Source organism: Chroicocephalus ridibundus, chromosome Z (genome assembly GCF_963924245.1).
Source record: "Chroicocephalus ridibundus chromosome Z, bChrRid1.1, whole genome shotgun sequence".
Classification (NCBI taxonomy): Eukaryota; Metazoa; Chordata; class Aves; order Charadriiformes; family Laridae; genus Chroicocephalus; species Chroicocephalus ridibundus.
The window spans coordinates 3,393,360-3,407,588 of NC_086316.1; the positions used below are offsets into that span (position 1 = coordinate 3,393,360).

Sequence of the window (14,229 nt, forward strand, 5' to 3'; positions counted from 1 at the left end):
TCCCTTCTGCCAAAAATTAATTTCCTAGGCAAACCTTGTAGTAACTGTGTGTTTATACTTCAGAGGAATGGTTTCCTTGCTAATATTAGTATCTCATGCACCTGAATTCATGCTTATTATCAACATAGGGACTGATTGGTGAGTTGCATTGTCCTGTATATTACAACGTATAGGAGGGGTCCCCAAACTCAACACTAGCTAAATTTACCACTAACTAAATTTAACACCGTCACTCTGGATTGATGTCCAGCAGAGCTGAACTGGCGCTCCCCGAATTACCACATCGATTTTGTAATCACAGTTCTCAGAGGGAGTGAAAGCCTGCTTTGGCGCAAAAGAAAGGATAAGCATCTAGTTTCCCGCTCTGGGGACTTAAAAGCATTTGAAAACCCTCTACCTTTTACATCAATAGTTACAGTTGCGATAAATTCTTTGGGCAAGTTTTTTTTGAAAACCATATTTTACCTCTTTTTAATTGAAGACAGGTTTGTACAGGCCAGCCCCGTGACAGACTTGACTTTGTTTTCCAAGGGACAAGTTACATATTTCAGTTCGTATTTTTGGCCTTTACTTTGAAGCTGGAGACGTATATGGTCTAAACCGAACATTGTAAGAGGATCTTTTTGCCAGGAAGATACTGAAAACTCCATTAAGAATGCATCTAATTAAAACTGCCTCTCAAATTATTGAAAAAAATAATGTTATCTCATCTTGAATTATTATATTGCTACCCATGTCTCTGTGGAATACTAAAGCCTTCGGATACTGACTTAATTAATTTTTGCCAAGTGATTCTAGGGGAGACGATAGGTGAATATGTACTTTCCTTTATTTCAAGTGAGTTATTCAAGCTTTCAAGAGAAAAGCTAACCGCGCCGCTTGGATCACCAAGCCGTTTCAGCTTTCTGAAGCAACCCTTATGCCTCAATGTCCTATTCTGCTCAAATATTTTATGTTTGTCAAAAAGAGAGAACAGAATGAGATTATGCATTAAGGTATGTGAAGGGCCACTCTGGGAGTTAAAGGCTGTGCTGATGAGAGAACTGCACATGTGCATAGCATATCCACGGTGGTTAATGCACTTAGCAAAAACACTTAAAAATCTTACATTTTCTAGGCAGCCTTATACTGTTAGATGCCTGGCAGACCACTCTCCTTGGGCCAGCTGTAGAGAGGAACGCTGAATTGTGGGTTTAGGTGCCAAACACTTCATCCCTACCTGGTTTCTCTTACACATACCTAGCCGTCAAACTGGAAATCTGAAGGCCAACAGGCTTAAAGAAGTACGGAAATGTTGGACTTGGTGAAAATCCAGCTCCTCTTCTGGACCTGGCCCTTTCTCAAAGGTGGTGGCTTGCTGAAACGATGCCGTTCACCCTTGGAGACCGAAGTGGTCCTCCCGAATGCTCACGTGTTCCTGCGTTAGCAGCACTGAGTCTGCCTGTAACACACCATGCAGAAAGTTAATAACATTAATGCAGTTTCAGCCTTGTAAGTGAACGCGATCCAGCTCTTTCAGAGTTACTTAACGAATCCTCCACCTACACATGCATTTACTATAATTCTTTGTTTTGACGGCCGCTAAATCCCCAAACCTGAGAGCGGCTCTTTATCTCTCCCCCCGCGCCTCCCGCGGCTCTGTCCCCTCCACCAAGCTGGTCGCCAGCCGAGTCACACAACAGAGACAGCATTAGCTGAAAGTGGGAAAAGCTTCAATTACCGAAATAGATGAAGGTCTAAAAATAGTTTCCCAGCGCCAGCTAACACAGCCACCGCCAGCATCCCAGCTCTGGCCTGCAAGAAAGTGCTGAGTTCCACCGCACATTTATGAATCTGCAGAAAGAGTCTGCTTTAAGTCAGTAAAGTACCCAGAACATCTGTTAATTAATTTTTCTACATTACATAAAGCAATTACATGCGTTAAAGTGTTATAGCCGTCAGTGTATTGGGTGTTCAACAGCAGAAGTGCCTTTGAAGTAGTGCTGCGAAGTTACTTCAGACCTCCCCCCAAAGGCTGCTCCATTTAACTTCTCAAATAAGAAAACCAACAGGTAGGTTAAAATATAACTAGCAGAAAGACAAGAATTCTTATCACCGGGGCGCAGTGCCAATGGAAAAAAAAATAAATAAAAAAAAGCAGCCCAAAGTAAATCTCATCAGCCCCGCAATGATGAAAATCTAACGCAGCAGCTGCTTGCCTGGGAACAGTCTCTCAACAGGTTTTGATTTCACAGCACTGAATTAGTCTTTTCAAGAGAGCGCACAAAACCAGCAGCTCTCCTTGCAGATGGGGTGGACCCTTCTCCTCTTCTGGTATACCTCAGTGGCCACCGTAAGGCTGACACATTGCTTCGGGCCATGCCGTGGCCGCGGCGGGACGGGAGAGGGAAAGGATGTCCACAGCTGTGGGAAACTTCGAAGCGAAAAAAACCCCCAAAGTTATGCACTTTAGGTCTGATCATGCCCACTAATGAAAAGCAAATTTTAAATTAGTAACAGAACTTTCGCTTGCAAAGTGCATAATTAGCCTTTAAAATTCAAAATGCCGTTGGATTTAAGAGCTCAGCTGGAGGCAAGAAGGATTATGTATTTATGTTTATAATGCAAACATCTATAGATACATGAGGGAGAGAAGAAAAGCTGCCCGCATGCTGCAGCTTTGTGTATATGAACTGGTTTGTGCCAATAAGGTGAAGTCAGCAGAAAAACCGATGCCATTAAACCAGTGAAAATCCCAGGTTGCAGCGCTATGAACGTGTCATTTTGGTAAACCGCTCCAGTCTAATCACAGTTTCTTTGCATTTTAAGTTGAAAAATCTTCCACTCCTGAAATAAAGTGATATCACAGAATAATGCTTTACCAAGGTTGTTATCAGAGTTTCTGTAGGCACGATGACAAATGTAGATGTTAGAGCTTACGTGTGAGGAAGCACACTAGAAAGCAAACCAACGACACGACGTTTTCTCTAAACCACAATGATTTTGTACATACAGTCTCAATTGTAAAGTGATTTTTTTTTAATACAATTAATGTACTTAATCAAACTGGTGTGTAGAAATGGGGAAAGTGACTTCACTGGACTATTTCCAGAGCTTTCTGGTTGAGAAACAACGATATACATCAGGGAAGAATGTGTGCTGATATTCTGTCTGACTTTTTAGTTGTAAACCTATAAAAATTTCTTTACAAATATTTTCAGCATTTTTGGACAAAGAAAGGCAGAGTAAAAATAGTAATTTTGATCTCACTAAGTAATTTATTTTGCCAAACTGAGATAGCCTTCATTCTCCTCTCAGAATACAGTACAGCAATCTCAAGTGCACACTGTAGGTGCTACAGCTTTGTAGAAGAATGTTGAAACAAATTTAAGTTTTTTATATCAATCTCAGTTATATTTTACGTATTGTAATGGCATGAAGAAATATTAATATTGCATGAAGAAATATTAATATTGTAGTATTACCATGTCATAACACAGTGCTCGTAAGTCCCCAGCAATTTGTCAGCTGTCTTGATACCAGGACATGAAAAACTAAGAGACAAGATGCACAAAGCCTTAAAAAATGCCACACAGAAAAATGAGTATTCATAAAAATTCCATATTCTATGAAGATAAAAGTCTCTCCTATGTTAATTCCTTACAGAAGGAAAGGTTTTATGTAACTGCATCTGACCCCCTGGCCAAGGCAGAAAGGCTGGAAATGAGAGTCATAATTTGCAACTTTACTAGTGGTAATGGTTTTCTTGAATTCTTTAGATCTATTCTACTTTAAGTCAACTCATGGAAATGGGGGTTCAGTTTTTATTTTCTAAACAGACATGCACACAAAGGTTTTTCTTTACTTGGATTCTCTACTAGTGTTTTCTTTCGTCTGCCAAGATTTTTACATTAAATGCATTTCAGAAAATAACATTTGTTCTTAGCTGTGACCCTTAATTCTTTAGGAAAGCAAGTGCAGAGCACCTCTCCTGCTAATAAGGAGCATGAATGCCATATTTTTATGGCTTTTTATGGGCAGTGAGGATAACACTAAAGGGAAGCAGCATCCTTGCAATGTCAGCGTTTACATTCACGTTGTTTGCACATTCCCCATGGCTGTTTTTTTAGTAGCGTTTTCATTTTCATACATGCATACTCTCCTGATATGAAGAAAAATCTGACAAGCTGCATATTAGCCTGCTCTGAAAAGATTACCTTTAGAGAAATATATGCAGACATAGAAAGCCAATAGTATCCTGGGCTGCATCAGGAGAAGCGTGGCCAGCAGGTCGAGGGAGGTGATTCTCCCCCTCTACTCCACTCTCGTGAGACCCCACCTGGAGTACTGTGTCCAGTTCTGGATCCCCTACTACAAGAAAGATATGGACGTGCTGGAACGTGTCCAGAGAAGGGCCACGAGGATGATCAGAGGGCTGGAGCACCTCTCCTATGAGGACAGACCGAGAGAGCTGGGGTTGTTCAGTCTGGAGAAAAGAAGGCTCCAAGGAGACCTTCTAGTGGCCTACCAGTATCTTAAGGGGGCCTACAAGAAAGCTGGGGAGGGACTTTTTAGGATGTCGCGTAACGGTAGGACTAGAGGGAATGGATTAAAACTAGAGATGGGACGATTCAGACTGGACGTTAGGAAGAAGTTCTGCACCATGAGGGTGGTGAGACACTGGCACAGGTTGCCCAGAGAGGTGGTGGAAGCCCCATCCCTGGAAGTTTTTAAGGCCAGGCTGGATGGGGCTCTGAGCAACCTGATCTAGTGGGAGGTGTCCCTGCCCAGGGCAGGGGGGTTGGAACTAGATGATCTTTAAGGTCCCTTCCAACACTAATGATTCTTTGATTCTATGATAAACAGCAAAATCCTATTGCTTTCTAGTGAAACTAGTGCACATTTATCTGTTCATCTGCAGAGAGAGCAAACAGAATTATTAGGGAGATGAATAAAGTGCAGAAAATAGCAATGTTGATAATTACAGCTTCAGCAAGTTTCCATTCCCATTGTTTGTTCTCTGAAAAACAAAGAAATACAATTTGAAAATTGAAAAAAGTCTCGCCACCAAGATACTGGAATAAGTCGTTGAATCATCTGCATATGGACGTTTGAACTAAAGTAAACAATTCCACGATAAATTAAGGGCTATTTGTTTCTCACTTCTAAACCAAGGCATGCTATTTCTAAAAGGGGCAACTGTTACACAAAAAGGGCTGCCCGTGCCAGTCTGTCAATGCCTCATTCAACAGTTGCGTGTGTTTTGACATCCAGACTGCAATATTTCATTCTGCTGTGCACATTGATTCAGTATGTCCAGTTGAGTTTTGGCTACCAACTACACACCTCTGCTTAGGTACCTGGGGTCAGCCTGAAAAATCACAAAAAGAGATAAAAGGTCTATTATGCAAGAGAGCAGAACAGAAAAGGTTTAAAATGACACAACCTCACCTAAAATCTAGGCTCGTCTTACAGGTGTCTCCCAGCTGCTCCAGTCCTGATCCACGTCCCTGCATTGAGGCTTGCGAGTCAATTGGAACCTTTGGATAAAGTTTTACTGATTACTGGTCAATGTCACAGACTAGGAGGTGTGAAGAAACCTGACGAGGGCGTCTTCCATCCTTCTGACTGACACAGGGTCAATCACACATGTCATTCCTGAGCAACATTTGCCTAACCTGTTCTTCAGAACCACAACATGCTACCAGTGCTCCACAGCTTTCCTGCACAGTACTTCCTTATCCCTGAGCAGAAACCTTAACTAGTAATCAAAGCTCCCTTTTTGCAAGTTAAACTCACTGCTTTCAGATGTATTTCTCATCTGCATGGGAGAACAGGATGTCTTTGGCTTTTGCCATTTTTTTTTATGTATTAGGAGGCTTACGTTCTCTCAGTTAGGTAAACATGTAAACAATTGTTATCTTTCCTCTGGAGATCTTTTATTCTAGATCTTTGACCAGGTTGTTACTTATTTGATTCTCTCCAAATGACTTTTCCTCCATGCACGCTATCTAAAACACAGGACTGCCATGGAAACCTTGCAGAACTGAACGATGAAGAAGAAAGGTTGTTTCACCCTACTCTCACAGGCTGTCTCCTAATTTCACTCCCAGAAGAGGGTTTACTTTCCCACCCAAACAGCTCTGCTGACCCATCGTGTGGACCACAGTCATTCCTGGGTCCCTTTTTACAAAAGCGTTGCCAGCTCGGTTGCTCTTCACTCTGTGTTTGAAAAGACAGTGGTTCCTGCTGAGTGCCCTGTGCTTGTCCTTGTTGACTTGTCAAGACCAATTTTAATGATAAGCCTGTCTACACATTCTCATTTTCTTCCATCTTAGTGTTACCTCTAAATTTAATGACCGTACCCTTATTTCATCATCCAATCATTAATACAAGGTATTGATGAGTGCCACACACAGGTCATACTCACTGACTTTAAGCCACTGAATTCTGGAAATAGTTTTTCAACTAGTATTGCACCGAGCCTTCAGCACGTACAGCTAGCCATGCTGCCTTGCCAAAAAAGTGTCAAGTGAAACAATACAACAATTTTGTACTAAAAGCAGAATGTGTAACATCTGCTGTTCCTATCTGGAAAGAAAACCTTCCTTATTTTCAAAGGCAGAAATTAAATTGGTTAGACACGATTTGTTCTTGACAAATCCGTGTTGGCTGTTTCTCAGCTCCTTGTTTACTTCAAGATACTTGCAAACTCTACTGTATTTGTCCAGCGTTCCTGCAGAAATTTCTAGCAAGCTGCAAGACAGTTTGCCACCCATCCCTTTTCTCCCTTCTTAAACATAAGGTAGACACGAGGTTTTCCCTTTTTTTTCAGCCCTCCATCATTTTTCCCATCCTCCATAGGTGTTCAAAAGTAGCTGCAAATGCCACAGAGATATCAAGATCTCCCCCAGGGAGCTTGCAAGCAACACTGTCATGAATTTCAGGATCCTTCAGTTTCACTTGGACCACACTGAAGGTGGTCAGGTCCTTGTGTGTGTAAAACCACCCATTTTTCCCCATGTCACTCATCAACAGTAACCATATAGCCAGAGCCCACTGCCATGGCCACAAAGCAAATCTCACTCACATTCTTCATGCCCTTGCTAGGCAGAATTATCCGTCTCTCTTTTTGGACACTTGTAGCCATAAAGTTCATGTAAATGGATATATATCATAAGAATATCACATCCCTTTCTGCAATCTGCCTTTTTTAGAAGGTTGGGGGAAAAAAAGAGATCTTGAGCCAACTTCTTAGACTTTCCCAAGAAGCAAGTTTTATTAGGTAATTGCACAAGTTTTCTTGCTGTTTGGAGTCCATGCTGTGTTACACATGGGAAGGAATAGGAATAAATAAAAATAGAGTGACTGATACTCTTTGGTAACATTTAAGGACAGAGATCTACCCTCTGCCCAATATCACCCCATTCAAAAATCCTTCTTAATGTTTGCAAGGAGGTAATCAAGGAATAAACGGGAAAACATTGGAGTTTCTTTTAATGTGGGAACATGCCAACTCCCACCTTCACTCGCAGACCTGGGAAGATAGTTTAATCCAAAATTAATTTCACTGGAGACGGTTAGAAGTGAACATAAAATCTTTTGCGTGAAGGAGGACTTTGTTCCTCCAAAGCTTTATAATACGACCAAATGAAATAAATCTCCGATTCTCCAAGTCATTTTTTCCTCTGTTCAGTCTGTCTCCACTATAATGACTATTTTCCAGCTGCATTCTCACATCGGTTCTGCCTACCCAGACTTTCCACATCGACGAGGAGCCCGATTTCCACAAGACTGAGAGAAATGGTTTGGCTAAGAAGGAAACCAGCTCTCCGTATAATAACAGTGCATATAACTAATCAGGAATTCGGTGTTCTCAAATGATGCTGAATGGGCAAACCTGATCCAACTGTAGTAAACTTAAGCCAGCTGCTAGCACGAGTAAGTGTCTTCGGAGGAAGAGGAGATAAAAGAGGAAGGAGGCACCCACAACACCACCCAGCAAATAAACAGGAGTCCTCTTGAAGGAGAGACAAGGGCCTCTCCAAACTGACCTGACAAATCACTCAAGGCTTGGAAGAAGCCAAAAGGGAAAAGCTGGCGGGAGAGCAGAAACCAGCTACACTCAGAGCTTACTTCGCTCTTAAATGGAATGATTATCACATAGTCTTTAAAAAGAGCAAAAGATCAAAAAAACACCACCTTTGAGGGACAGCATATAATTTCATGGCCGCCTTGATTTTATTTACGTTTGAAGGGCTGTTGCACAAACACCTATTTACAGGATGTCAGCAAAATTACTCGGAGTCATTCAACTATGCAAGCTGTTTGGCAGATAATTGGCACATCGTACTGCTGGAGATGGGTAATTAACTCTGTTGTTAATTTCAGATGTAATATGAAGGCATTGGCCAATACCTTGATATGCTAGCTGTGTTGAGTCATTGGATAATGTTAGGGAAAACAAAACACCAAAACCAAACCGAAAACTAAATCAATTAAAAAAAAAATCACCCAGATTTTTTTTTGCCAAAAATTATCAACTGCCTCACAATATGCTAAGTGTCTCCTTTTGGTACCCAAAATGGATTATGTCAAAATAGATTTTTTCTGAATTCACTGGAGGGAATATAAGAATTGAGAGAAAAACAAGTTTCATTTGGCCCTGGCCTTTGTTTGAGCAGGGAATTTTCATGGAAAAGTGCTGTCATTAGCTATTCCTGCCCTCACACCTCTGAGGGAGGGACGGTGCTCTGCTTAGAAATGCGTTATCAGGACTCCTTGAGCTCCAGCAGCCAGGCATGTGGCAGGCTCGCTCCCGACCTCACAGACTCAAGAGATCCTTTCCAGGATTCCAGGTGTTCCTTTTCAAATCCCTATGAAGGCAGAAAACACACTGGCAGGAAATTGGACAGTTTGCTTGGGTTTGCGATAGAAGCTCGTCGTTTCTTGCCCAGTTACATCCAGCGCTTTTGATAAAAGCAAGCGACCCCTGCACCAAAAATGTTTAGCTTTGCATTATTCCATGGGGATGGCTGCCAAGTTAACCCTTCCAAACACAAATCCCTGGTCGTGACCGGCGGGAACAGGACTCATGCGATGTGTAAAGAAGCTAAGGAAGAGGCTGTCAGCCTAGTAGACAATGTCATCCACGCCAAAGGAGCGTCACGGTTGGACCCTGCTCTTTGGGGTTGGAGTTTTGCGGGTAAGAGGTGTCCTCTTCGCCAGCCTGCTGTCAGAGATGGGGCATATCAGAGGGGAGGCACCACGTCACCCAGAAATCACCAGCTGATCTCTCCCAGAGGAGGATTCTTCTCGGAGTCGGAGCATCACCGCAGAGAGCAGCCGTCCTTAAATAAACTCCAGATGTCTGGAGGACTTCTCATGCCTATCATTTATGGGCAGTGTCCAGTAACACCCTCATGCCTCCATCCCGAAAAAGGGCGGTGAACAGCTCTTGCCTGCGGCGTGGGCCCAGACATGGCAAACTCCATCGGCGTTAGTCACCCTTCTTGATAAAATTCCACAGATCAGACCGTTCTTTATCCTGATCCCTCACATTCAAACGTCTGGCCTCTTAGCGAAACACACGTCTCCTGTCTGAACTACTCTTTGTCCGGCAGTAGAGCCAACAAGAAAAGAGCACAAAGCAGGACAGAGCTGCATCTGGAAAAGCACCTATTTTAATTTGTTCCACCCATGGGTGTCTCAAGGATGGTGCGAGCCTGATCCTGGATGGTGCAAGAATAGGGCCTCTATAAAATGGTAACAAGCAACAAAAACCAAAATAAGAAAAGCCATGGCACGCTGTTACAGGGAGTAGAATTTATCAGAGTTCTGATGAATTAGTGCTTAGCAGCTTTTTGAAAACAATAGTCGATTAATCTTAAGTCACCCTCAGCCACCATTTCGTTAGCGCAGAGCATAGGGACAGAACTATCTCAAATTACATCTTCTAGCCAGCACTAGCTTTCCCCAGTGCGCTTCCACACAAACTGCTCGTGGGTGTAAAACAGTGACCCCAACCCAACAAAATTCTGACCAAACTCCCTAAAAAAAAAAAAAAAAACCCAACCAAAAAAAAACGAAAGAAAAAGGCTTTTCTGCAGTTCAAAATACACCGGCCTTCGAGCCCTGTTTGCATAAGGTGCATGCTGACACTAGCTTCCCAAACGCTGGCAACATAACCACAGCGCAGAAAGGCAAAAGCAGCTCTTTTGAGTCACAGTTTGGGGAGCAGCAAATCGTTCACCTGAGCAAAAAAGGGAAAGAAAGCTCATGTGCTGAAGCAGCAGGGGGATGTTCAGCACTTTCTTCTCTGTTTCTTAAATAGACTGTTTAAGAAGGCGTTAGCTCATCGTTAACCTCCAGTGCTGTGCAGGCTTGCCAGAAGTGAGGAAACCTCGAAAAGGAGGGGTAGGACCTACTTTTGGTAAAGAGTATTCAATTTTACGGCTTTTCAGTACCTGAATGATGACTGATCTTCTATAAACACAAGAAATATCAAAGTACCTTTGTAATGAGACATTTGTTTTAACTAAGGAGCCTAACGCTGCACTGTGGTTTCTTGGCTAAATAAGCTGAATCTCCCATCCCACTAATTGACAATCACGTCAGTTTTTCCACTCTAAGTGACTAATGGAAATTTGAATACCACACATGCTTGTTTGCCTGAAGTTTGCTTAACATTTCACGATTGACAAAGCATTTGTAGATTTAGTCTCTAATGTATTGATTTTTCTTGTTAAGCTCTGTTGTTCAAAGCTAGCACGGTCTAGTTAGAAAACAGATCATCTCCAAGGTACACAGACCTCACCACCTTCCTCAGCTTGATGGTGAGCTGAAGGTGTTTTAATCCTCCAAGGGAAAGAAAATCAGGACAGAGATCATTTGCCAAATCACAGCTGTCAAGGCTCTGGTAACAAAATATGTCAGAAGTGTTAAAGAGAAAATCATCTTGTACCTGCAAATAATCTGCTATTTACCAGAAAATTGGGAGTAATGAGGCTGTCCCATTAAAGGTAAATGAAGGCTGGCTTTTCTTTTCACGTAAAGGTTCCAGGAATCTGGTTGCTTAATAATCTCCTGACAATATCTGAGGAGTTTTACAGCCTGAAAATAAAATATGGACACTTACACAGGCTCGGAGAATTCTTGCACTGGATAAAATAATTTTCTGTGTCTTCTGTGAGGAATATCGGGAAAGAGAATCTCTTACTTGGCAAATGATACTTTTCCATGGTACATCAAAATCAGAGAGGGGAAAACGGATTCTGTTCCCACTGACATTCAGCAGCAGTGGTTCCCACTCCGTAGCCGAACTTGTGTGACTACATTTTCAGGCATCGGAGCAGACTGGTATACCTTTGCATCCCAGCGACTCCAGCTCTTTGTGAGTTTCATCTTAAAGTTTGATGGGTTTGACTGTCTCTGCGCAAGTAACAAAGTTGGCAGAAGAAATTCCAGAATACCCTCGACTAATTATCTTCTGTAAAAAATTATCAAAACTGAAGGGTTTGAGAAGGTATATGAAAAACATTGAACATTAATTTATCCTATACTAATGGTAAACATATAATTCACCCTATGTTCAGACTTCTACTCTAAACACTGCATAATATCAAAGATTAACATAGCATTCAAATTTAGATTCCTGAGTTTTGGTGAAGAAAATATAAATAAATCTCCTTTTCTTTCTTAAACTTTCTGTACCATCTTTGGCATTTTTAAAGCATTGAACCTGCATGACATGGAGAGCAAATGAGGGGCAGAAAAGTTTATGGCCCACCATAGAAAATAACAAAAGGCATTTCATGCAGAGCAGATCCACATGCTAAACTTGCTATTTCATTTCCATCAGAATAATTTGGGCAGCCAGATTAAGAAAAGTGCTAAAATTACCTTGTATATCAAATGGGTGACATCACCTCCTGACGAAGTTTTCCAGAGCTTTGTTCATTAGCCATTTGGGAGAGCATGCCTTAACTCTGCAGATGCTGAGCAGGCTGCCACCCTGGAGATCAAGCTAAAGGGTTAATTACCTTCTTGGCTCAACCAGGCTGGTGATAAGTCAGGCAGTGACTATCCCATGCTCAGCAAATGCCGGAGGAGAGAGGGCTATTATAGCAGGCATTTTGAAAAAGAAATAGATTCATGTTGTAAGCTCCAAATAAAATGCACTGGCTGAGATGGGGGGTTGGCAGACACTTGCAAGAATGTTTTATTGTTGATAATAATTCCATATTGTTGATTAAGAAGAGAGTTGCCATCTACTTAAACAAAGGCTAAACAGGTTTGGTCGGTGCATATTTTCTATGTGCCATTCTAGATTAATCCATTCTTTTCTTCCCCTATCTCCTCCCCTAGACTCAAAAAAACAAAAAAATAAAAAACCACACTGACAGTTTTAGCAGTTTGGAAAAAGTAGGCATTTTCCAAGCTCCTGGGGACAGATTTTACCCTCCAAACTGGGAAAAATGCAACACAACTTCACTGTTATTTCAGCGGAACACCATAAAAACTGAGAATAAAATTTAGCTCCTGCTGGTTTGTGTTTCTGAAAGAATATTGTTGCCTTTTAGTCTTGTTTATTCTTGAAAAGTTAAAAGGGAGTTGAGGCTTGTTTCACAAAGTTGGCTACAGAAGACCAGATTTGAAAGCTGGATTTCCATATGGTATTTCTGTTAAAGTGTGGGATTCAATAGCAAAATCTAGCCCTAAATCAAACACAAATACTGTGTTTGTCAGGGTCCTAGTCTGATATAAGGTCTAATCTCAATTAATTCGCCGCAAGACCCTGTAGCAGTTTAGGATTCTGTGTCACAGTCCTATTTGGGGTGACAATTAATAGGATATATCTGTCTAAAAGTTCATCTACCAATTTAAAACTCATACCCATGACTAAACCCTGTAAGCCTGGATCTGTGCTGATCTCCATCATGGTAGTGTCTACCCACATCACTAAAGGCTGTTCTGGGGTAGAAATTGCAAAGCGGAACCTCCCTACTGTTTGGGGAAAAAAGGTGGAAAAATATAGAAAGATGCAGGAGGACATAAGGTCCTGTCCTTGCACAGAAAATAAGTTTTTCAAGACATTGACACCCAATAAAAGGGATATGGAGGAAGGATTGCCTGCTTGTTTGTTCAAAGCATCAGGCTGATGCTCAGCGATGATGCTGGTGTGTAGACGAAAGACTCAGCATTGCTATCCGCTGAGGAATGGGACTGAAGTTTTCCATGAACACAAACAAAAAGCCCCAAAAGCCCCTTGTGAGCAAGCACTCTGCCTGCTCAACTCCCTCCTGCCTACAGCACAAGGGCTGCCAGCATCCCAGTGTATATTTAAATATAGAAACCTGTTTTGAAGTCGTGTGAAGGCTTTATATAGGTTATCTATCTCACACTAGAAACCAATTAGGTGTAGGCAATTGATGCAAAGAAACAAGACAACAATTGTGCTATTGCAAGCTCATCAGGAAGAGAAAAGATAATGACTATTTCAACAAATTCACACACTTCAGTGCACTCGAAAACAGTCGTTTTCTCAGGCTTTAAGAACAGCAACAACAAAAAAAGTGATAGGTGCCTATTCTGTAAAGGAATTTCACCATCTCCCCACCTCGAGAAAAGTGTTAACTCTGCATACAAAATTGTCTCCCAAAAATGCCTATGCAAACTGCCAGGTTCTCTATCTCCTGGGAAGTGCGATTCAAAATGCAATCGGACACCACAGTGCTAGCCAACCTACTTCTGCATTTTTCACGCAGATCACACAGCTTTGCCTCAGAGGACCCTGTTTTGCCTCTGTTCCTTTGATTCCCACCCCACCAACCGGGATCCCGGAAAAACAGCTTTTTGCAAAACTTCATGTCCCCATGAAGCTTAAGCCCTAGTTGTCACAGATTGCGGTTCTGATTCCACCTAATCCTGCACAGACCGAACCTCTGCAATGGGTGAGTGGCTGGCAGGACTCTGATCCCGTCGGGAATTATCCTGACAGCTTTCCCCTGGAACCAGCACAGCCAAGGGGATGCTTCAGAGAGCGAATCCCTCCCCGCAGCGGGATCAGGCCATAGATGTGCTCCCTTTGCTGGAAGCCTGGCTGCAGGAGGCAAGAAGAGGCTGCCTCAGAGGATCGCTGAATTCCAGGAGTACAGATTTCTGGGGAAATATATATAAAAATGACCATACCTTTGCATCTGGCCCAGGGAGAGTACATGCCAAAGTCAAGTGATTTCAGCTCCCTCTCTA

General features: G+C 42.2%; 1 long non-coding RNA gene across 2 annotated transcripts in view; it reads right to left on the bottom strand.

Moving 5' to 3' along the window:
* Positions 1 to 1,462: 1,462 nt before the first annotated feature.
* The window catches only part of LOC134508915 (uncharacterized), a 30,070-nt gene continuing 17,303 nt past the window's right edge, over positions 1,463 to 14,229 (bottom strand). The window contains exons 2-4 of one of the 2 annotated variants that reach the window (XR_010069180.1): positions 4,197 to 5,519; positions 3,465 to 3,533; positions 1,463 to 2,413 (exon numbers count right to left, since the gene is read on the bottom strand). This is a non-coding gene — a long non-coding RNA (uncharacterized LOC134508915). Of the gene's footprint in view, positions 2,414 to 3,464; positions 5,520 to 14,229 lie in introns of both variants that reach the window. The other variant, XR_010069179.1, reaches the window with a different exon arrangement.